At 44.1% G+C, this 22,228-nt stretch overlaps 1 protein-coding gene across 2 annotated transcripts in view; it reads right to left on the bottom strand.

The window, feature by feature from the left end:
• The window catches only part of TNXB (tenascin XB), a 79,707-nt gene extending 58,000 nt beyond the window's left edge, over positions 1 to 21,707 (bottom strand). The window contains exon 1 of one of the 2 annotated variants that reach the window (XM_077286108.1): positions 21,490 to 21,707. The gene's annotated coding sequence lies outside the window, so the exon portion shown is untranslated. Of the gene's footprint in view, positions 1 to 17,293; positions 17,401 to 21,489 lie in introns of those variants that run through there. The other variant, XM_077286107.1, reaches the window with a different exon arrangement.
• Positions 21,708 to 22,228: the final 521 nt, after the last annotated feature.

Here is a 22,228-nt window from a genome sequence, read left to right as displayed (position 1 = left end):
GATATCGTAACGATATCGCTAGAACGTCACGAATCGTACCGTCGTAGCGATCAAAATGGTACTGTGTGACAGTACCCTAAGTGAAGGAAGAGTAAAAGGTGTGAGGTGGAGGAGTGAAGGAAGGAAAGAAGGTGTGGTGTTAAGGAGGAGTGAAGGAAGGAAAGAAGGTGTGGTGTTAAGGAGGAGTGAAGGAAGGAAAGAAGGTGTGGTGTTAAGGAGGAGTGAAGGAAGGAAAGAAGGTGTGGTGTTAAGGAGGAGTGAAGGAAGGGTAGAAGGGTGAGATAGATGAGGAGTGATGGAAACGTAGAATGTGTGAGGTGAAGAAGGAGTGAAGGACGAATAGAATATGTAAGGTAGAAGACGAATGAGGGGGAAAGTGAAAGGTATTAGGTGGTGAAGGAGTGAAGGAAGAGTAGATGGTGAGAGGTGGAAGAGGAGTGAAAGAAGGATAGAAGGTGTGGAGTGAAGCAAGAGTGAATAGAAAGTAGAAGGTGTGAAGTACAGGAGGAGTAAGGGAAGACAATGAAGATCTGAGGCATACAAGAAATATAGGGAGGAAGAAAGTTGTAAAAATATAAAGGGAAGAGAAGGGAGTTCTGAGCCTGAGGAGGAGTGAAGAAAGAGTAGAATGTGTGAGGTAGAGGAGTGAAGAAAGAGTAGAATGTGAGAAAAAGTGGAGTGAAGAAAGAGTAGAATGTGTAAGGTAGAGGAAGAGAGAAGGAAGATTAGAATGTGTGAGGCAGAGGAAGAGTGAAGGAAAAGTAGGAGGTAAGAGACAGAAGGTGTGAAGGAAAAGCAGAAGGTGTGAGGTGAAGGAGGAGTGAAGGAAGAGTAGAATATGTGAGGTAGAGGAGGGGTGAAGAAAGAATAGAATATGTCAGGTACAGAAGGTATTGAAGGAAGAGAATGAAGTTCTAAGATTTAAAATAATAAAGGGAGGAATAAAGTTGAGGGGTAATTGAGGGGGGAGGAAGGAATGAGGTGGAGGAGCAGTGCGGTATAAAGAAGGTGTAATGGAGACAATGAGTGATGGGATTAGGTACAGGAGGAGTGAAGGTAAGACAAGAAAGAAGTTGCCAGGTAGATGAATAGAGTAGGCATGTGGTAAGGTACTTGTAAAGAGAGAAGAAGGAAGGAAGTTCTGAGCTACAGAGATGAAGGAAGAACAGAATATGTGAGGTACAGGAGTGTAGAGAAGAGAAGGAAGTACAGAGCTAAAGAAGAAGGAAAGGAAGTGAGAAGGAAGGGTATAAAGTAAAGTAGAGTTTAAGGGAGAAGAAAGGTGTGAGGTGGAGGAAGAATGAAAGATCGAAAAAAGGAAGATGAGAAGTTGAACAGAAATAAAAGAGAAAAAGGAAGTTCAGTGGCAAGGAAGAAAATAATGTGTGAGGTAGAGGAGGAATAAAGGGAAGTAAGGGGAGGTATGTGGTAAAGGAGGAATGAAGAGAGAAGGTGTGAACAACAAAAAGTAATAAAAAGAGATGTATGAAGCAGAGAAGAGTGAGAAGAATCTGGTAAATACCACAAAAAATAAAAAGGAACAATGGAGATGACAATGAATAAACCCTGAGAAGATGAATAAATGGAGGGCTGTAGGAATGAATTAGCTGCAGAACGATGGAGACAAATACAAATAATAACCAGAGACAGGTGAGAATGAAGTGGGTCATGGGGGAGGAGGAGAAGGAGCTGATTACACACAACTAGAGCTGGCGTGCTGTATGAATCCCATATGGTCTCCTACGGTCTGCACAATATCACTACAAAACCTGCAAACAATCTAAATGAACTCCAGGGAAAGCTCCGACAAGGTCTCCCAATCAAGGCGGCCAAGGAGACAACACAGAGCGGCCTCCCCGTCAGAGACCGTCCATCGGATCACATCTAAGAGTCATCAGCTGCTTTTATATGAATATTGTTTATTTCATGAAGCGCTCAGGTTCTCCAGGATGTCATCTCTGAGACGAGGCTTGGAACCTCCAGATGAGATCAGTATGATGGGAACCTCATCATGGGCTCATGTAATTACTCGGCTGCGCGGGTCTCGGATTTCCTCTAAAACTCTCATCGGGTTCTTTCCAGATTCCATTTATATCAGCACAAATCTACAAAAATGATCTGTTTCAGGAAATACAGAGGGAATCCATTAAATGGGCAAGAGGAAGGAATATGGGTTTATCGGGACATCTGGTCTTCTAGTTTTCGGATGAGATCTGGTTCCTTCCTTGTCCTGCATTGTGGTTAGTTATACTGTGCAGGATTAGGAAAACATGACTGCTTTCTTCTAGAAACAGCGCCACTCCTCTCCATAGGTTGTGTCTGGTACTGCAGCTCAGCTCTACTAAAATTTATGGAGTTGAGCTGTGATACCAAACATAACCTGTAGATAGCTGTAGCGCTGTTTTAGTAGAGAGTAGCCGTGTGTGACTGAGCACACCAATAATATGAGAAAATATATATATTTTGAGCCCAAAAATCACATTTAAAAAAAAAAAAAAAGAACTATATTCGTTTATCTCTCAATTGAGAAACTGTTTTTTCTTCTAGAATTTTGTATTTATTTTTTCTTGCCAGTTTTTTTAATTATTCAAATTAGAAATGAAAAAATCCACCATCACATTGAAGATTTTGTTTCCCCTTGTTAAAAAAAAATATATATACAGCTAATAAAAGGGATAAAAAAATTTTTTATTAAGTAAATGCATGTATTTTTTGGGAAAAAAACCAAACACTTTCCATTAAAAATGTTGCACCATTTGCCATCTTTAGCCTCTGTGTTGAACTGCTTACTGATGGCTGTAGAATGGGTTAACTGAGAATCCGTCAGTGAGCTCCTTCTGATAAATGGATGATTTTCTACCTCTTTTATCTGTCTTTTTCTGAGCTCCTCTCAGCTGATTTATGACCATTCACCACACTAAAGTTGAATGTGCCTGCAAACAAAGAGCCTGTAAAAGCCAAATTGAGCAATTTAATGAAACTAAATAAAAAAATGTTTTTAGCCCCAACTATTTGCATGTAAGTAAAAAAGAAAAGAACCCCAGAGGTGGTCAACACAGTCAGCATGTAATACTGTTTTTCCCCTACAGATGGCGCCACAGGAAAAATGAGTGAGCGAACTCGGCTCTATCTGGTGATCACAACCGATCGTTGATCACTACAGATCCCATCCCAATTCTCTATCTCACATCTGGAGCATCCCAGGCCGAGATGTTTTTGCCAGTAAATCCTATTGCTCCTAAGAGGAGCATCGAGCAACCACTTGCCAAGAGAACAATAGCTGTTTACTGCTTGTACTGTAGAGAATTCCTCCTAAGTAGCAGAAGTAGGTATCCCGTAGGATTAGACAGACCGCCCGGCTGTCACCCCTCAGCTATGATACAATAAAAAATTCATCATCACCAGGATAAACAATAATGAGCGACTCTTTCCTTATAACTAAAAAGTTCCATTTCCTTCTAACTATTGTTGGCCGGCCTGGAAATATCTTGGTTATATAACTTGTGCCCTGTGTCCAGAAATTGCACTGCGAGGTTATGATATTGTCATACCAACCATTATACACAATCCATAGCGTAGACAGCAAATCTGCAGCAGCCCCCTCTCCCCCCACTGACCACAATATGCGAGATCCATAGGATTATATAACGGCTCTGTCTACTGGTATCACATTACCGGGCAATTATAATCACATAAAATTACACCTCTGCACCAGTAATCAACTAGAAAACCACAAGACTCATATCCATGCCGTCTAAGTGATTTATTAATAGAGAAATGTAAAATGTAACATTCCCTGGTGGTCTAGAATAGGAAAATGCATAATGTAAGATTCCCTGGTGGCTCACAGTAGGAAAGATGTAATGGAAGTGTGATGGAGGCTTCTGGACAATGAACCACGGCCTTCTCCTGCGTCCCGTCCCCCTCTGATTATATCTGCCCCTCCACCCAGCCGCAGGCCGATGACAATCAAAGCTCACAATCCTGGGCCCCAACAGTTCCGACCACGACCTGGGGGTATCACAGAGAGGAGATGTTATGGGTGTGGGCAACCTGGACATTTGCAGTCTGGCTGTCCCTCAAGGATACGGAGGGAGCCCCACCTCGTCCAGTGCATCTTGTGCACTCCATCCCGCCTGAGGAAGAGCTACCACCACCCCCACCAGAGTGGACCACTGACCACAGCACCATAGATACCCCTCCTGGAGTGTACGGACTCCGGCCTTTGTCCATCAGAAATACACAGCAACGGCATTGCCACCTGCAGGATGTCTTACTTGATGGATACAAAGTGTCGGGATTTAGAGACACGGGGGCATTCCTGACTATCGCTGACCCCCATGTGGTTCAACCCGAGGCAATTCACCAGGGCACGGGAATTCCCATTGTCCTGGCGGGGGGTGTCCGCAAATATATACAGAGAGATTTGGTACGTTTGGATTTTGGTTTTGGAGAAAAACTGTGTTGGATTGGAGTTATGGGAGGACTTCCTGCAGATATCCTCCTTGGAAATGACATTGGGGAGTTGCAAAGTCATTTTGTGGGAGCAGAAGGTCCGTGGGCCTCTCCTTATGAAAGAACAATCGGAGGGAGATATCGCAGATACCGTAACGCCCATCATTCCCTACGTTCTAGAGTTCAGAGACTGTCTCGCCCAGCTAGCTACCTTGGCTAATGAACATCAGCGAACGGCCCAGTCCAGTCAAAAAGCCTGGTATGACCATAAAGCCAGGACCTGGGAATTTATGGACAAGTGCTCATGATTATTGCAACCCCTGCCACTGTACAAGGAACTATAAACAGTGGAGCAAAGTGGACTAAAGTGAGCAGGCCAGAGGTCTGTGTAGACCTAATGGCGTGCTCACTCATTATGAGGGGGGAGAGGTTGTGATGGTGTGATATGCTATGTGGGTATCATTTTTGTGTATATTTCTATTTTACTTATTTTCATGGTGTTGAGTTGTTATTTGCCATCTGATATTATCCCCACAGTTCTGTATTGTTATCTCTCCACAGGGTCAGTGAATAATGTTGTTTGCTAATATGCTAATGACATGTTGACCTAGCTTGTTGAAACAATGAGCCCCTGTGACCCACCCCCCTAACCTGTGAAAGGGGAGGTGAGACACAGACCAGTCTTGTTTAGAACTATGAAGTGAACACAGCATGTCAGAGAGAGAGAGAGAAAGAAGGGAATATGGACTGTTATCCTCTGTGCTGGAGTGCTGGATTGATGGATTTGTATCCTGTAACTGAACAGCATTTGTGTTCTGGAATATTTTATCCTTCGTGTGGTGGATTATATGGACCTTTCGTACTTTTGCCTAAATAAAGTTCTTGGGATTGTTCACTATTCTCTTGCTCTGTTGATTGTGTGATACCGGAGAAGGAACCCGTGACAGGAAGCTTCCGTAATAATTATTGCACGCATAAGAAAGGCCTCCCTGGTAGTCTAAAGTAGTGAAGGGTTAATGTAAACTTACCAGGTGGTCTACATTAGGAAAGTGGTAAATGTAAGTTTCCCTGGTGGTCTAGAGTAGTGAATGGTTAATGGAAGATTCACTGGTGGTCCAGCATAGGGAATGGGTAATGTAATTTTACCAGGTGGTCTCCATTCAGAAAAGGGTAAATGTAAGTTTCCCTGGTGGTCTAGAGCAGGGACAGGGATAAAAATAAGCTCCCATTGTGGCCTAGATTAAGGTAGTGGATAATGTAAGCTTCCCAGGTGGTGTAGAGTAGGTAAAGGGTAATGTAAGCTTCTCATTTAGTCTACAGTAGAGAAGGGGTAATGTATGTTTGTCAGGTGGTTTAGAGTAGAGAAGAATTAATGTGAGTTTCTCAAGTCGTCTAGAGTAGGGAAGGAGTAATATAAGCTTCTTAGGTAGTCTAGAGTAGGAAAGGGGTAATGCAAGGTTCCCAGGTGGTCTAGAGTAGAGAAGGGGTAATGTAAGCTCAGGTGGTCTAGAGAAGGAAAGAAGTAATGTGAGTTTCTCAGGTGGTCTAGAGTAGGGAAGGGGTAATGTGAGTTTCTCAGGTGGTCTAGAGTAGGGAAGGGGTAATGTGAGTTTCTCAGGTGGTCTAGAGTAGGGAAGAAGTAATGAGTTTCTCAGGTGGTCTACAATAGAGAAGAAGTAATGTGAGTTTCTCAGGTGGTCTAGAGTAGGGAAGGGGTAATGCAAGCTCAGGTAGTCCAGAGAAGGAAAGAAGTAATGTGAGTTTCTCAGGTGGTCTAGAGGAGGGAAGGGGTAATGTGAGTTTCTCAGGTGGTCTTGAGTAGGGAAGGGGTAATGTGAGTTTATCAGGTGGTCTAGAGTAGGGAAGGGGTAATGTGAGTTTCTCAAGTGGTGTAGAGTAGGAAAGGGGTAATGTAAGCTTCTCAGGTGGTCTACAGTAGGGAAGGAGTAATGCGAGTTTCTCAGGTGGTCTAGAGTAAGGAAAGGGTAATGTAAGCTTCTCAGGTGGTCTAGTGTACGGAAGAAGTAATGTGAATTTCTCTGGTGGTCTACAGTAGGTAAGGGGTAATGTAATATTCCCAGGTGGTCTAGAGTAGGGAAGGAGTAATGTGAGTGTCTCAAGTGGTCTAAGAGCATGGAAGGAGTAAAGTAAGCTTCTCAGGTGGTCTGGAGAAGGGAAGGGGTAATGTGAGTTTCTCAGGTAGTCTAGAGTAGGGAAGGAGTAATGTAAGCTCAGGTGGTCTAGAGTAGGGAAGGAGTAATGTGGGTGTCTCAAGTGGTCTAGAGCATGGAAGGAGTAAAGTAAGCTTCTCAGGTGGTCTGGAGAAGGGAAGGGGTAATGTGAGTTTCTCAGGTAGTCTAGAGTAGGGAAGGAGTAATGTAAGCTCAGGTGGTCTAGAGTAGGAAAGAAATAATGTGAGTGTCTCAAGTGGTCTAGAGCACGGAAGGGGTAAAGTAAGCTTCTCAGGTGGTCTGGAGAAGAGAAGGGGTAATGTGAGTTTCTCATGTGGTCTAGAGTAGGGAAGGAGTAATGTAAGCTCAGGTGGTCTAGAGTAGGGAAGGAGTAATGTGAGTTTCTTAGGTGGTCTAGAGTAGGGAAGTGGTAAAGTAAGCTCCGGTGGTCTAGAGTAAGAATGAAGAAATGTGAGTTTCTCAGGTGGTCTAGAGTAGGGAAAGAGTAATGTGAGATTCTCAGGTGGTCTAGAGTAGGGTTGTAGCAATGTGAGTTTCTCAGGTGGCCTAGAGTAGGGAAGGGGTAATGTAAGCTCAGGTGGTCTAGAGAAGGAAAGAAGTAATGTGAGTTTCTCGGGTGGTCTAGAGTAGGGAAAGGGTAATGTGAGTTTCTCCGGTGGTCTGGAGAAGAGAAGGGGTAATGTGAGTTTCTCATGTGGTCTAGAGTAGGGAAGGAGTAATGTAAGCTCAGGTGGTCTAGAGTAGGGAAGGAGTAATGTGAGTGTCTGAGGTGGTCTAGAGTAGGGAAGGGGTAATGTGAGTTTCTCAGGTGGTCTAGAGTAGGGAAGAAATAATGAGTTTCCCAGGTGGTCTAGAGTAGGGAAGGGGTAATGTGAGTGAGGTGGTCTAGAGAAGGGAAGGGGTAATGTAAGCTTCTCAGGTGGTCTAGAGTAGGGAAGAAGTAACGTGAGTTTCTCAAGTGGTCTAGAGTAGGGAAGGGGTAATGTGAGCTTCTCAGGTGGTCTAGATTAGGGAAGGAGTAAAGTGAGTGTCTCAGGTGGTTTAGAGTAGGGAAGGGGTAATGTGAGTTTCTCAAGCGGTCTAGAGTAGGGAAGGGATAATGTAAGCTTCACAGGTGGTCTACAGTAGGGAAGGAGTAATGCGAGTTTCTCAGGTGGTCTAGAGTAAGGAAAGGATAATGTAAGCTCCTCAGGTGGTCTAGTGTACGGAAGAAGTAATGTGAATTTCTCAGGTGGTCTACAGTAGGGAAGGGGTAATGTAATATTCCCAGGTGGTCTAGAGTAGGGAAGGAGTAATGTGAGTGTCTCAAGTGGTCTAGAGTAGGGAAGGGAAGGGGTAAAGTAAGCTTCTCAGGTGGTCTAGAGAAGGGAAGGAGTAATGTGAGTTTCTTAGGTGGTCTAGAGTACGGAAGTGGTAAAGTAAGCTCCGGTGGTCTAGAGTAAGAATGAAGAAATGTGAGTTTCTCAGGTGGTCTAGAGTAGGGAAAGAGTAATGTGAGTTTCTCAGGTGGTCTAGAGTAGGGAAGGGGTAATGTAAGCTCAGGTGGTCTAGAGAAGGAAAGAAGTAATGTGAGTTTCTCGGGTGGTCTAGAGTAGGGAAAGGGTAATGTGAGTTTCTCCGGTGGTCTAAAGTAGGGTTGGAGCAATGTGAGTTTCTCAGGTGGTCTAGAGTAGGGAAGGGGTAATGTAAGCTCAGGTGGTCTAGAGTAAGGAAGGAGTAATGTGAGTGTCTGAGGTGGTCTAGAGTAGAAAGGGGTAATGTGAGTTTCTCAGGTGGTCTAGAGTAGGGAAGAAATAATGAGTTTCTCAGGTGGTCTTGAGTAGGGAAGGGGTAATGTAAGCTTCTCGGGTGGTCTAGAGTAGGGAAGAAGTAACGTTTCTCAAGTGGTCTAGAGTAGGGAAGGGGTAATGTGAGTTTCTCAGGTGGTGTAGAGTAGGGAAGGAGTAATGTGAGTGTCTCAGGTGGCCTAGAGTAGGGAAAGGGTAAGGTAAGCTTGTCCGGTGGTCTAGAGTAGGGAAAGAGTAATGTGAGTGTCTCAGGTGGTCTAGAGTAGGTAAGGGGTAATGTAAGCTTCTCAGGTGGTCTAGAGTAGGGAAGAAGTAATGTGAGTTTCTCAGGTGGTCTAGAGTAGGGAAAGAGTAATGTGAGTTTCTCATGTGGTCTAGAGTAGGGAAGGAGTAATGTGAGTTTCTCATGTGGTCTACAGTAGGGAAGGAGTAATGTGAGTTTTTTAGGTGGTCTAGAGTAGAGAAGGGATAATGTAAGCTTCTCAGGTGGTCAATAGTAGGGAAGGGGTAATGCAAGGTTCCCAAATAGTCTATAGAGTAGGGAAAGGGTAATGTAAGCTTCTCGGGTGGTCTAGAGTAGGGAAGGGGAAATGTAAGATTCTCAAGTGCTCTAGAGTAGGAAAGGGGTAATGTGAGTTTCTCAGGTGGTCTAGAGTAGAGAAGGGGTAATCTGAGTTTCTCAGGTGGTCTAGAGTAGGGAAGGGGTAATGTAAGCTTCTCGGGTGGTCTAGAGTAGGGAAGGGATAATGTAAAATTCTCAGGTGCTCTAGAGTAAGGAAGGGGTAATGTGAGTTTATCAGGTGGTCTAGAGTAGGGAAGGGATAATGTGAGTTTCTCAGGTGCTCTCGAGTAGGGATGGGGTAATGTGAGTTTCTCAGGTGGTCTAGAATAGAGAAGGAGTAATGTGAATTTTTCAGGTGGTCTAGAGTAGGGAAGGGGTAATGTTAGCTTCTCAGGTGGTCTAGAGTAGTGAAGGGGTAATGTAAGCTTCTCAGGTGGTCTAGAGTAGTGAAGGGGTAATGTAAGCTTCTCAGATGGTCTAGAGTAGGGAAGGGGTAATGTAAGCTTCTCAGGTGGTCTAGAGTAGGGAAGGGGTAATGTGAGTTTATCAGGTGGTCTAGAGTAGGGAACGGGTAATGTAAGATTCTCAGGTGCTCTAGAGTTGGGAAGGGGTAATGTGAGTTTCTCATGTGGTCTAGAGTAGGGAAGGAGTAATGTGAGTTTCTCATGTGGTCTAGACTAGGGAAGGGGTAATGTGAGTTTATCAGGTGGTCTAGAGTAGAGAAGGGGTAATGTAAGCTTCTCAGGTGGTCTATAGTAGGGAAGGGGTAATGCAAGGTTCCCAAGTAGTCTATAGAGTAGGGAAGGGGAAATGTAAGATTCTCAAGTGCTCTAGAGTAGGGAAGGTGTAATGTGAGTTTCTCAGGTGGTCTAGAGTAGGGAAGGGGTAATGTGAGTTTCTCAGGTGGTCTAGAGTAGAGAAGGGGTAATCTGAGTTTCTCAGGTGGTCTAGAGTAGGGAAGGGGCAATGTAAGCTTCTCAGGAGGTCTAGAGTAGGGAAGGGGTAATGTAAGATTCTCAGGTGGTCTAGAGTAGGGAAGGGATAATGTGAGTCTCTCAGGTGCTCTCGAGTAGGGATGGGGTAATGTGAGTTTCTCAGGTGGTCTAGAATAGAAAAGGGGTAATGTGAATTTTTCAGGTGGTCTAAAGTAGGGAAGGGGTAATGTTAGCTTCTCAGGTGGTCTAGAGTAGTGAAGGGGTAATGTAAGCTTCTCAGATGGTCTAGAGTAGGGAAGGGGTAATGTAAGATTCTCAGGTGCTCTAGAGTAGGGAAGGGGTAATGTGAGTTTATCAGGTGGTCTAGAGTAGGGAAGGGGTAATGTAAGCTTCTCAGGTGGTCTAGAGTAGTGAAGGGGTAATGTAAGCTTCTCAGGTGGTCTAGAGTAGGGAAGGGGTAATGTAAGATTCTCAGGTGCTCTAGAGTAGGGAAGGGGTAATGTGATTTTATCAGGTGGTATAGAGTAGGGAAGGGGTAATGTAAGATTCTCAGGTGCTCTAGAGTTGTGAAGGGGTAATGTGAGTTTCTCAGGTGGTCTAGAGTAGGGAAGGGGTAATGTAAGCTTCTCGGGTGGTCTAGAGTAGGGAAGGGGAAATGTAAGATTCTCAAGTGCTCTAGAGTAGGGAAGGGGTAATGTGAGTTTCTCAGGTGGTCTAGAGTAGGGAAGGGGTAATGTGAGTTTCTCAGGTGGTCTAGAGTAGAGAAGGGGTAATCTGAGTTTCTCAGGTGGTCTAGAGTAGGGAAGGGGTAATGTAAGCTTCTCAGGAGGTCTAGAGTAGGGAAGGGGTAATGTAAGATTCTCAGGTGGTCTAGAGTAGGGAAGGGATAATGTGAGTCTCTCAGGTGGTCTAGAATAGAAAAGGGGTAATGTGAATTTTTCAGGTGGTCTAAAGTAGGGAAGGGGTAATGTTAGCTTCTCAGGTGGTCTAGAGTAGTGAAGGGGTAATGTAAGCTTCTCAGATGGTCTAGAGTAGGGAAGGGGTAATGTAAGATTCTCAGGTGCTCTAGAGTAGGGAAGGGGTAATGTGAGTTTATCAGGTGGTCTAGAGTAGGGAAGGGGTAATGTAAGCTTCTCAGGTGGTCTAGAGTAGTGAAGGGGTAATGTAAGCTTCTCAGGTGGTCTAGAGTAGGGAAGGGGTAATGTAAGATTCTCAGGTGCTCTAGAGTAGGGAAGGGGTAATGTGATTTTATCAGGTGGTATAGAGTAGGGAAGGGGTAATGTAAGATTCTCAGGTGCTCTAGAGTTGTGAAGGGGTAATGTGAGTTTCTCAGGTGGTCTAGAGTAGGGAAGGGGTAATGCAAGCTTCTCAGGTGATCTAGAGTAGGGAAGGGGTAATGTAAGCTTCTCAGATGCTCTAGAGTAGGGAAGGGGTAAAGTGAGTTTCTCAGGTGGTCTAGACTAGGGAAGGGGTAATGTGAGTTTATCAGGTGGTCTAGAGTAGGGATGGGGTAATGTGAGTTTCTCAGGTGGTCTAGAATAGAAAAGGGGTAATGTGAATTTTTCAGGTGGTCTAAAGTAGGGAAGGGGTAATGTTAGCTTCTCAGGTGGTCTAGAGTAGTGAAGGGGTAATGTAAGCTTCTCAGATGGTCTAGAGTAGGGAAGGGGTAATGTAAGATTCTCAGGTGCTCTAGAGTAGGGAAGGGGTAATGTGAGTTTATCAGGTGGTCTAGAGTAGGGAAGGGGTAATGTAAGCTTCTCAGGTGGTCTAGAGTAGTGAAGGGGTAATGTAAGCTTCTCAGGTGGTCTAGAGTAGGGAAGGGGTAATGTAAGATTCTCAGGTGCTCTAGAGTAGGGAAGGGGTAATGTGATTTTATCAGGTGGTATAGAGTAGGGAAGGGGTAATGTAAGATTCTCAGGTGCTCTAGAGTTGTGAAGGGGTAATGTGAGTTTCTCAGGTGGTCTAGAGTAGGGAAGGGGTAATGTAAGCTTCTCAGGTGATCTAGAGTAGGGAAGGGGTAATGTAAGCTTCTCAGATGCTCTAGAGTAGGGAAGGGGTAAAGTGAGTTTCTCAGGTGGTCTAGACTAGGGAAGGGGTAATGTGAGTTTATCAGGTGGTCTAGAGTAGGGAAGGGGTAATGTGAGTTTATCAGGTGGTCTAGAGTAGGGAAGGGGTACTGTAAACCTGTCAGGTGGTGTAGGTTTAGGACAGAGTAATGTGAGTTTGCCTGGTGGTCTAGAATAGAGAAGAGGAAATGTAAATTACCTTGGTAGTCTATATTAGGAAAGGGGCAATGTGAGCATACATGGTGGCCTATAGTAGGGAAGGGCTAATGTAAGCATTGCTGGGGGTCAAGGTTAGAATAGGGGTAAGGATCCGGTTACTTGATTATTCGGGTCAGTGAAATTTATTTATTTTGTCGTGATGGTGCGGTGTGAGGGCTCGTGTTTTGCGCGCTGTAGTTTTCATTGATTTTATTTTCGGATGCATACGACGTATTGATTACTTTTTATAGCATTTTTTAGGACTCCGGTGACTTAAAAAATCAGAAAATCTAATGACATGAGGAAACCAGTAATGTTTCTTATAATCATTTTTATTTCTTTAGATTAAAACTGGGAAACGGGCTGATATCATCTGTAGTTAATTTTTATATATATTTAATGCATTTTTTAAGATTCTTTACATGTATTCTTCTTACTGATTGAGCAGAACATTATCGGAAAAATGTAATTACTGGATCTGAGGAAGCAAATCTGTCCGATTGGAGCGATATCGGGGGACAGTGACATAACTGGAAGCTTGTGGCCCCCAATGCAAAATCTCCACCAGGGCCCCCAACTAACAGGACGGTAATAGTAACAGTCTTTTCATATGGGGCAGAGGGACCTTTTGGGCCCCCTAGTCTCCAGGGCCCGGGTACGATCTCCTGTAGGGGACACTTACTGTCACCCATGAGTATTATTACTATTTTCTAGATTTTCATGTGTGGACGTCTGTAATGCAGCGAGTTCATCTCCATTATCTAGACGTGAGACTTGTGCGGACAGGACCCGGGCGCTCGCATTTCACATCCGGGAGCATGGAAACTGATTAATCCCCAACCTGTCAGACGAAGCTGACAGCTCCGAGCAAGAGATAATCCGTGCCAGACCAGCAATGGTTATCACTAGAAATGCACCAGGAATGGCACCTCTGACATCCTAGAGACCATCACTTAGGGTACAGGATAATGACACTGACACTCGGGGTGCAGGATAATGACACTGACACTTGGGGTACAGGATAATGACGCTGACACTCGGGGTACAGGATAATGACACTGACACTCAGGGTACGGGATAATGACACTGACACTTGGGGTACAGGATGATGACACTGACACTCGGGGTACAGGATAATGACACTGACACTCGGGGTACAGGATAATGACACTGACACTCGGGGTACAGGATAATGACACTGACACTTGGGGTTCAGGATAATGACACTGACACTCGGGGTACAGGATAATGACACTGACACTCGGGGTACAGGATAATGACACTGACACTCGGGGTACAGGATAATGACACTGACACTCGGGGTACCGGATAATGACACTGACACTCGGGGTACAGGATAATGACACTGACACTCGGGGTTCAGGATAATGACACTGACACTCGGGGTACGGGATAATGACACTGACACTCGGGGTACGGGATAATGACACTGACACCCGGGGTACGGGATAATGACACTGACACTCGGGGTACAGGATAATGACACTGACACTGGGGTGCAGGATAATGACACTGACACTCGGGGTACGGGATAATGACACTGACACTCAGGGTACGGGATAATGACACTGACACTTGGGGTACAGGATAATGACACTGACACTGGGGTGCAGGATAATGACACTGACACTCGGGGTACGGGATAATGACACTGACACTCAGGGTACGGGATAATGACACTGACACTTGGGGTACAGGATGATGACACTGACACTCGGGGTACAGGATAATGACACTGACACTCGGGGAACAGGATAATGACACTGACACTCGGGGTACAGGATAATGACACTGACACTCGGGGTTCAGGATAATGACACTGACACTCGGGGTACAGGATAATGACACTGACACTCGGGGTACAGGATAATGACACTGACACTCGGGGTACAGGATAATGACACTGACACTCGGGGTTCGGGATAATGACACTGACACTCGGGGTACGGGATAATGACACTGACACTCGGGGTACGGGATAATGACACTGACACTCGGGGTACGGGATAATGACACTGACACTCGGGGTACAGGATAATGACACTGACACTGGGGTGCAGGATAATGACACTGACACTCGGGGTACAGGATAATGACACTGACACTCGGGGTACAGGATGACAGTGACACTCGGGGTACAGGATAATGACACTGACACTCGGGGTACGGGATAATGACACTGACACTCGGGGTACGGGATAATGACACTGACACTCGGGGTACGGGATAATGACACTGACACTTGGATTTCGGGATAATGACACTGACACTCGGGGTACAGGATAATGACACTGACACTCGGGGTACGGGATAATGACACTGACACTCGGGGTACGGGATAATGACACTGACACTCGGGGTACGGGATAATGACACTGACACTTGGATTTCGGGATAATGACACTGACACTCGGGGTACAGGATAATGACACTGACACTCGGGGTACGGGATAATGACACTGACACTCGGGGTACGGGATAATGACACTGACACTCGGGGTACAGGATAATGACACTGACACTCGGGGTACAGGATAATGACACTGACACTAGGGGTGCAGGATAATGACACTGACACTCGGGGTGCAGGATAATGACACTGACACTCGGGGTGCAGGATAATGACACTGACACTCGGGGTGCAGGATAATGACACTGACACTCGGGGTGCAGGATAATGACACTGACACTCGGGGTACAGGATAATGACACTGACACTCGGGGTACAGGATAATGACACTGACACTCGGGGTACAGGATAATGACACTGACACTCGGGGTGCAGGATAATGACACTGACACTCGGGGTACAGGATAATGACACTGACACTCGGGGTACAGGATAATGACACTGACACTCGGGGTACAGGATAATGACACTGAAACTCGGGGTACAGGATAATGACACTGACACTAGGGGTACAGGATAATGACACTGACACTCGGGGTACAGGATAATGACACTGACACTCGGGGTGCAGGATAATGACACTGACACTCGGGGTGCAGGATAATGACACTGACACTCGGGGTACAGGATAATGACACTGACACTCGGGGTACAGGATAATGACACTGACACTCGGGGTACAGGATAATGACACTGACACTCGGGGTGCAGGATAATGACACTGACACTCGGGGTACAGGATAATGACACTGACACTCGGGGTACAGGATAATGACACTGACACTCGGGGTACAGGATAATGACACTGACACTCGGGGTACAGGATAATGACACTGACACTAGGGGTACAGGATAATGACACTGACACTCGGGGTACAGGATAAGACACTGACACTTGGGGTACAGGATAATGACAGTGACACTCGGGGTACAGGATAATGACACTGACACTCGGGGTACAGGATAATGACACTGACACTCGGGGTACAGGATAATGACACTGACACTTGGGGTACAGGATAATGACACTGACACTCAGGGTGCAGGATAATGACACTGACACTCGGGGTGCAGGATAATGACACTGACACTCGGGGTGCAGGATAATGACACTGACACTCAGGGTGCAGGATAATGACACTGACACTCGGGGTGCAGGATAATGACACTGACACTCAGGGTACAGGATAATGACACTGACACTCGGGGTACAGGATAATGACACTGACACTTGGGGCAGTTATGTGCATTGCCCCATTTTCAGGGGTCATCGGCTCAGGCTCAGACCCCTCACATTACAGGACACATTGTGCACTAATTATCACTGATTATCCCGAATCCTCAACATCCTAAATTCCTATAAATCATGTGGCTGCAGATTCCCCCCCCAGGAAACCTCCTGTAATATCTGATCCCCCCTGTCCAGATCACATTCTACAAACACTTTACATTACTGCCCATAATCAGCGCTGCCCAGGAGCGGCACAGCCTGGTACACGGCCCATGGTGCCACCTACTATAGATCTGGTATATCACACATGTCACACCATGTTATCATATATTACAGGGGGATATCGGGACCCCCAGATAATCTACTGGCAGGATGGCACAGAATGTGGGCAGCCCGGTGGCTCAGTGGTTAGCAGTGGGGTCCTGGGTTCAAATCCCACCAAGTACAATATCTGTAAGGCATCTGTATGTTCTCCCCATGTTTGCGGTGTTTCCTCCAAAAACAAACTAATAGGGAATTTTGATTGTGATACCCAGTGGGGACAACGACGATGATGTATTATATATATATATATATATATATATATATATATATATATATATATATATATATATATATATATATATGTGCAATATCTATAGTATGATAAGGTATAAATACTGTGATATATATATATACACGTAACATTATGTATGATGTGGAATTATCAGATGTGTAATGATATATATTGCGATGTCGTGTGATACAGAATAACATTATATCATCTGATACAGTATAGAAGCTTTACCATTATGTAATATCATATCATGTAGCGTAAAAAGGAAAAAATAAACTATGATGAGGTGTGAAGACTGTAACAAAGTGTCACATGGTGGATCTTTATTCAGTCTTTTTTTTTTTTTGCACGTAGGAGAAATATCTATCACGTTTCGTCAGTGGTTTCTTTCAGAGTTTGGTCCGAGTGTTACCAGTTTTTCTCGTACGTAAAAATAGAATAAATAAAATCCCCCCTGCCCCTTCTCCTATCACTCCGTGGTGTCCGCTGCAGTGTGATTTTATCACGGACACCCACTTTGCCGTTTTGGATCAATATCTGACAAGTCTCCGTGATTTTGCACTGACCTGAAAAACCGCGGATGTGAGACTGACCCCATTCACTTTTCTTGGTATCGGGGCCGTCCGGGAAAGACATAGAGAGCTTGTTAGAAACAAAACGTCCGTCCGAACGATCCCGTAATATGATATAGTGTGAACGGGTATAACGGTGTAATAATGTGTGAGCGAGCGCCACATGGGGTGAAATGGCGTCATCGTGATGTTATGTGGCTATAATGACACAATATAATATAACCATGACACAGTGTGATACAGGATGGTAATATATGATACAATGTGGCGCTGTGTGATCATGGTCCTGGGGGGCAGGGGTCACTAACCTCTTTAGCAGGAGATTAATATAATCCAGTGGTGTTGGGGGCACTGCTCAGCCTTCCTCTACCTGTGCCAGTCCTCCTCTCCCAGCTGTGTGTGATGTCTCCAGCCCTGAGTGTGGATGTGGAGGCTGCGCTGCGCTCCGCACAATGACTGACAGATGGAGAGGAGTCCTGGGGAAGGGAGGGAGAGAGGAGTCCAAGTCCTGATGTCATGGCTGAGTCCTGATCACATCTGTGATGATGTCACTGACTGTTCCAGGCTGCTGCTCCTTCCTCTGCTACTTCTCTCCCCCTTACACTACTACCACCACCATCATCATCATTCTGCTCACTCTGGATCTTCCTAATATTGCCTCTATGGGGCTGCAGACCCTCATCCATTGCCCGATGTCAGACAAGGTGGACCCTTCCTGCCTGATCCTGTTCCTTCTCTTGAGATAACAGTGCAGGGGTCTGGCAGCCCCTTATCTCTCCCCCACTCATCATTTTGACAGCTGCTCTCTTAATAATAAAATATATATAAATAGTTTACATAAAACCCAGATACATGTACAGATGTTTATACTGCCATACAGTGCCTAAATAGTGAAGGGGTTAAAGGTGGTCCCTGGCGGTCTAGGGCAGCAGAGGAGTTATTGGCTCCTGGGGGCCTAGAGCAGCAGAGGGATTAATGGTACATGGTGGTCTAGAGTTGTAGTAGGATTTATTGTTCCCCGGTGGTCTAGAGTTGTAGTAGGATTTATTGTTCCCCTGTGGTCTAGAGTTGTAGTAGGATTTATTGTTCCCCGGTGGTCTAGAGTTGTAGTAGGATTTATTGTTCCCCTGTGGTCTAGAGTTGTAGTAGGATTTATTGTTCCCCGGTGGTCTAGAGTTGTAGTAGGATTTATTGTTCCCCAGTGGTCTAGAGTAGCAGATGGGTTAATGGTACCAGCTGATCTAGAGTAGCAGAGGGGTTAATGGTACCAGCTGATCTAGAGTAGCAGAGGGGTTAATGGTACCAGCTGATCTAGAGTAGCAGAGGGGTTAATGGTACCAGCTGATCTAGAGTAGCAGATTGGTTAATGGTACCAGCTGATCTAGAGTAGCTGAGGAGTTAATGGTACCAGCTGATCTAGAGCAGCAGAGGGGTTAATGGTACCAGCTGATCTAGAGTAGCAGAGGGATTATTGGTACCAGCTGATCTAGAGTAGCAGAGGGGTTAATGGTACCAGCTGATCTAGAGCAGCAGAGGGGTTAATGGTACCAGCTGATCTAGAGTAGCAGAGGGGTTAATGGTACCAGCTGATCTAGAGTAGCAGAGGGGTTAATGGTACCAGCTGATCTAGAGCAGCAGAGGGGTTAATGGTACCAGCTGATCTAGAGTAGCAGAGGGGTTAATGGTCCCCGGTGGTCTACGAGTAGCAGATGGGTTAATGGTACCAGCTTATCTAGAGCAGCAGAGGGGTTAATGGTCCCCAGTGGTCTAAAGCAGTAGAGGGATTAATGGTCCCTGGTGGTCTAGAGCTGTAGGTGGCTTAAAGGTGGTCCTAGTGGTGTCTGGAGCAGCAAAGAAGTTTAAGGTGGTCCCTGGTGGTCTAGAGCAGCAGAGGGGCTAATGGTCTCTGGTGGTTTAGAGCAGCAGAAGGGTTAAGGGTCCCTGGTTGTCTAGAGCAGCAGAGGGGTTAACGGGCTGTGGTGATCTAGAGCAGCAGAAGGGTTAATGGTGCCCGGTGGCCTAGAGATGTAGAAGGGTTAATGGTGGTCCCTGGTGGTCTGGAGCAGCAGAGAGGTTGATGTGCCCTTGTGGTCCAGGGCAGTGATGTTTTCCTTCTGCACTTGCAGGCTGTTTCAGGGAGGTCCAGTGGCTGGAGGTCCCATAGGACATGGCGACCCGGGGTGATTGCTGAATGTCAGGAGCAGGAAAGATTTTGTCTTCTGTTCCTGAAGATTTCACATCTCAACTCCACTAAAAACCTAAACATTCAGCACTTCCTCCAGAGCTACAGGGTCCTGAGTGCATAACTGTGACTGGAGGGATGGCTGAGGCCTAACGCCCATGTTACAGATAAAGGGATGGCGATATTTAGAACATTCATTCCCTAATTCACTCTTATCATAATTTCATTCTACTCATTCATTGCCTCATCTTTATAACATTTCTACATGATTCATTCCCTTATTCTCTCATCTGTCTACAATTCATCCCTCATGATCAATATTTAATTCATTTAGCTTTCCTTCCTATATTTTTATATTTTTCATTTCCTCATTCTTAATAGAATTCATCCCTCATCATTTCATTCATCTTCGCTCATGCTCTCATATTTAATTCATTCCCTCATTCCTCATAATTTAATTCATCTGGCTTTCATCTTTATATCATCCATTTTCTCATTCCTCATTATCTCTATTTCATTCACCTTTCTCTCATCTTTATATCATTCATTCTCTCATATTGTCATCTTTATTCATTCACTATCTCATTCTACCTGATGTTTATCTAATTCATCTTTCTCATATTCTCTTATTATTTTATTCATATTTACCATCCCTCCTCTTTATAGCATTCATTCATCATTCCATCCATCTCCCTCATTCCCTCATCTTTATATAAATCATCCCCTAATTTTTCTTTACTTATTCTGTCTCGTTTTTTGATCTATAGTCATTCATTCTCTCACTCCCTCATCTTTATATAATTTATTTTCTTATTCCCTGATTTATATGATTCATTCCCTCATTCTCTGATTTTTATAAAATCATTTTTCTAATGTCATCATCTTTATAATATTCACTCTTTCATTCAATCAGCTTTATGGCATTCATCAATCATCTTTATATCATTTATGCCTTCATTATTCGTCATTCCATTTAACATTCTCTTATTCTCCCATCTCTATACAATTCATTCTCTCATCTTCCATGTCATTTCATTCATCTTTCCTCGTCAATCGTTATACCACTAATTCCCTCATATTTATCATGTATTCACTCATCTTTATATCATTCATTCATTCCCTCGGCTTTATATAATACCTCATTTCATTCATCATTCTCTGATCTTGATATCAATCATTCTCTCATTATTTCATTCATCTTTTGATCATTCATTCCTCACCATTTCATTCATTCCGTCATCTTTATATCATTCATTCCCTCACTATTTGCCATTCCATTCATCATTTTCTTTTTCCATAATCTTTACATAATTCATTCCCTCATCTTTGTATCATTCATCTTTCTATCATTCCTCGCTATTTAATTCATCATTCTCTCATCTTTGTGTCATTAATCTTTCCATCATTCCTCATTATTTCATCCATCTTTCCTCACTCCATCATCTTTGTATCATTCATTCTTTAATTTCCTCAGCTTTATATCTTTCAGTTTCCCTCATTCCTTGTCATTTCATTCAATTTTATTTAGTTCCCTCTTCTTTTAATCATTCATACACTTTGTCCTCGTCATTTCATTCATCATCCCTCTTCCACTCATGGTTATATCTTTCATTCTCTGATTACATCATCGTTATATCATTATTTCCCTCATCTTTATATTATTCAACTTTCCCTCACTCCTCGTCATCATTTCATTCATCATTCTCTCATCTTTGAATTATTCATCTTTCCCTCATTCCTAATAATTTCATTCATCTATCCTTATTCCCTCATCTCTATTTCATTTCTTCCCTCATCTTTATCATTCATCTTCCTCTCATTCCTCTTTATTTCATTCATCGTGACATAATTCATTCCTCGTCTTACTATCACTCATTCTTTCATTCCTTCAGCTCTCTATCATTCATCTTTGCCCTCATTCCTAATCATTTCATGCATCTACCCTTATTCCCTCATCTCTATTTCATTTCTTCCCTCATCTTTATATCATTCATCTTCCTCTCGCTCCTCTTTATTTCATTCCTCTTTATTTCATTCATCTCCACATTATTAATTCCCTCATCTTACTATCATTCATTCTTTCATTCCCTCAGCTTTCTATCATTCATATTTCCCTCATTCTGTGTAATTTCTTTCATTAATCTCTTATTCCCTCATCTTTTTGTCATTCCTACATCTATTCTGTTATTTCATTCATCGTCCATCTTTCACTCATCTTTATATCATTCATCTTTCCCTCATTTACTTCATTCATTCCCTCATCTTGATATCATTCATTCACTCATTCCTCATCATTTTATTCATCTTTCTCTCATTCCCTACCTCGTATTATGTGACTTTTTCCATGTTTTTCCTCCGTCAGAGTTTCCTAGGTGCCGGCCTGTCACGAACATGCACATTACATGTGAAGCACACGCTCGCCTTCTTGTGCTGCCGGTATTACCCCTCCTTTCCCCGGAGGGGTCAGCTGGATGAGGGAGGCAGATCAGGAGGGGTCGGAAAATGTGCGTCGTTTATGAGACGAGTTGATTGTTGTTTGACATTTAAGTAATGATAATGAAGAGGAAACTGTGAGGAGATTCAGGGATGAATAAAAATGAGAATGAACAGCAATGAAAGACATTACTGGAAAGCAACGTTTCACCATTTTCAAGATCTCTGCTTGCTGTCAGTGACATTTTCTCATTTCCAACTTCTGAGACTTTGTTATGGTGTGTCAGCGCATGCTAACAAAGCAGCTGAACTATAATTGTCTCTCCCGACTTAGAAATGGGGCATTTTAGGGAGTTTCCACCTTTTTTTTTTTAATCTCAGCTGCATGTCAGTGACTGGAAACATTCAGCTTACACCAAGTTTTGATCATGTGGAGCAAACCTAGTCACATTACTGTGTATTAACTCTCCTATACCAAACCCTGCAAGCAGAATATGACTAGGAAACAGGTTTGGAGATATTCACAAACAGCAAACAGAGATCTTGAAACAGATAAATAATCCAAAAACAACTTGGAAGATTTGTCAGAACTGTCAAAGAGAGAACTGGTCTTTGTCAGCCATAGCAA

Source organism: Ranitomeya variabilis, chromosome 2 (assembly GCF_051348905.1).
Source record: "Ranitomeya variabilis isolate aRanVar5 chromosome 2, aRanVar5.hap1, whole genome shotgun sequence".
Taxonomy (NCBI): domain Eukaryota; kingdom Metazoa; phylum Chordata; class Amphibia; order Anura; family Dendrobatidae; genus Ranitomeya; species Ranitomeya variabilis.
This window is presented reverse-complemented; position numbering and strand designations above follow the sequence as displayed.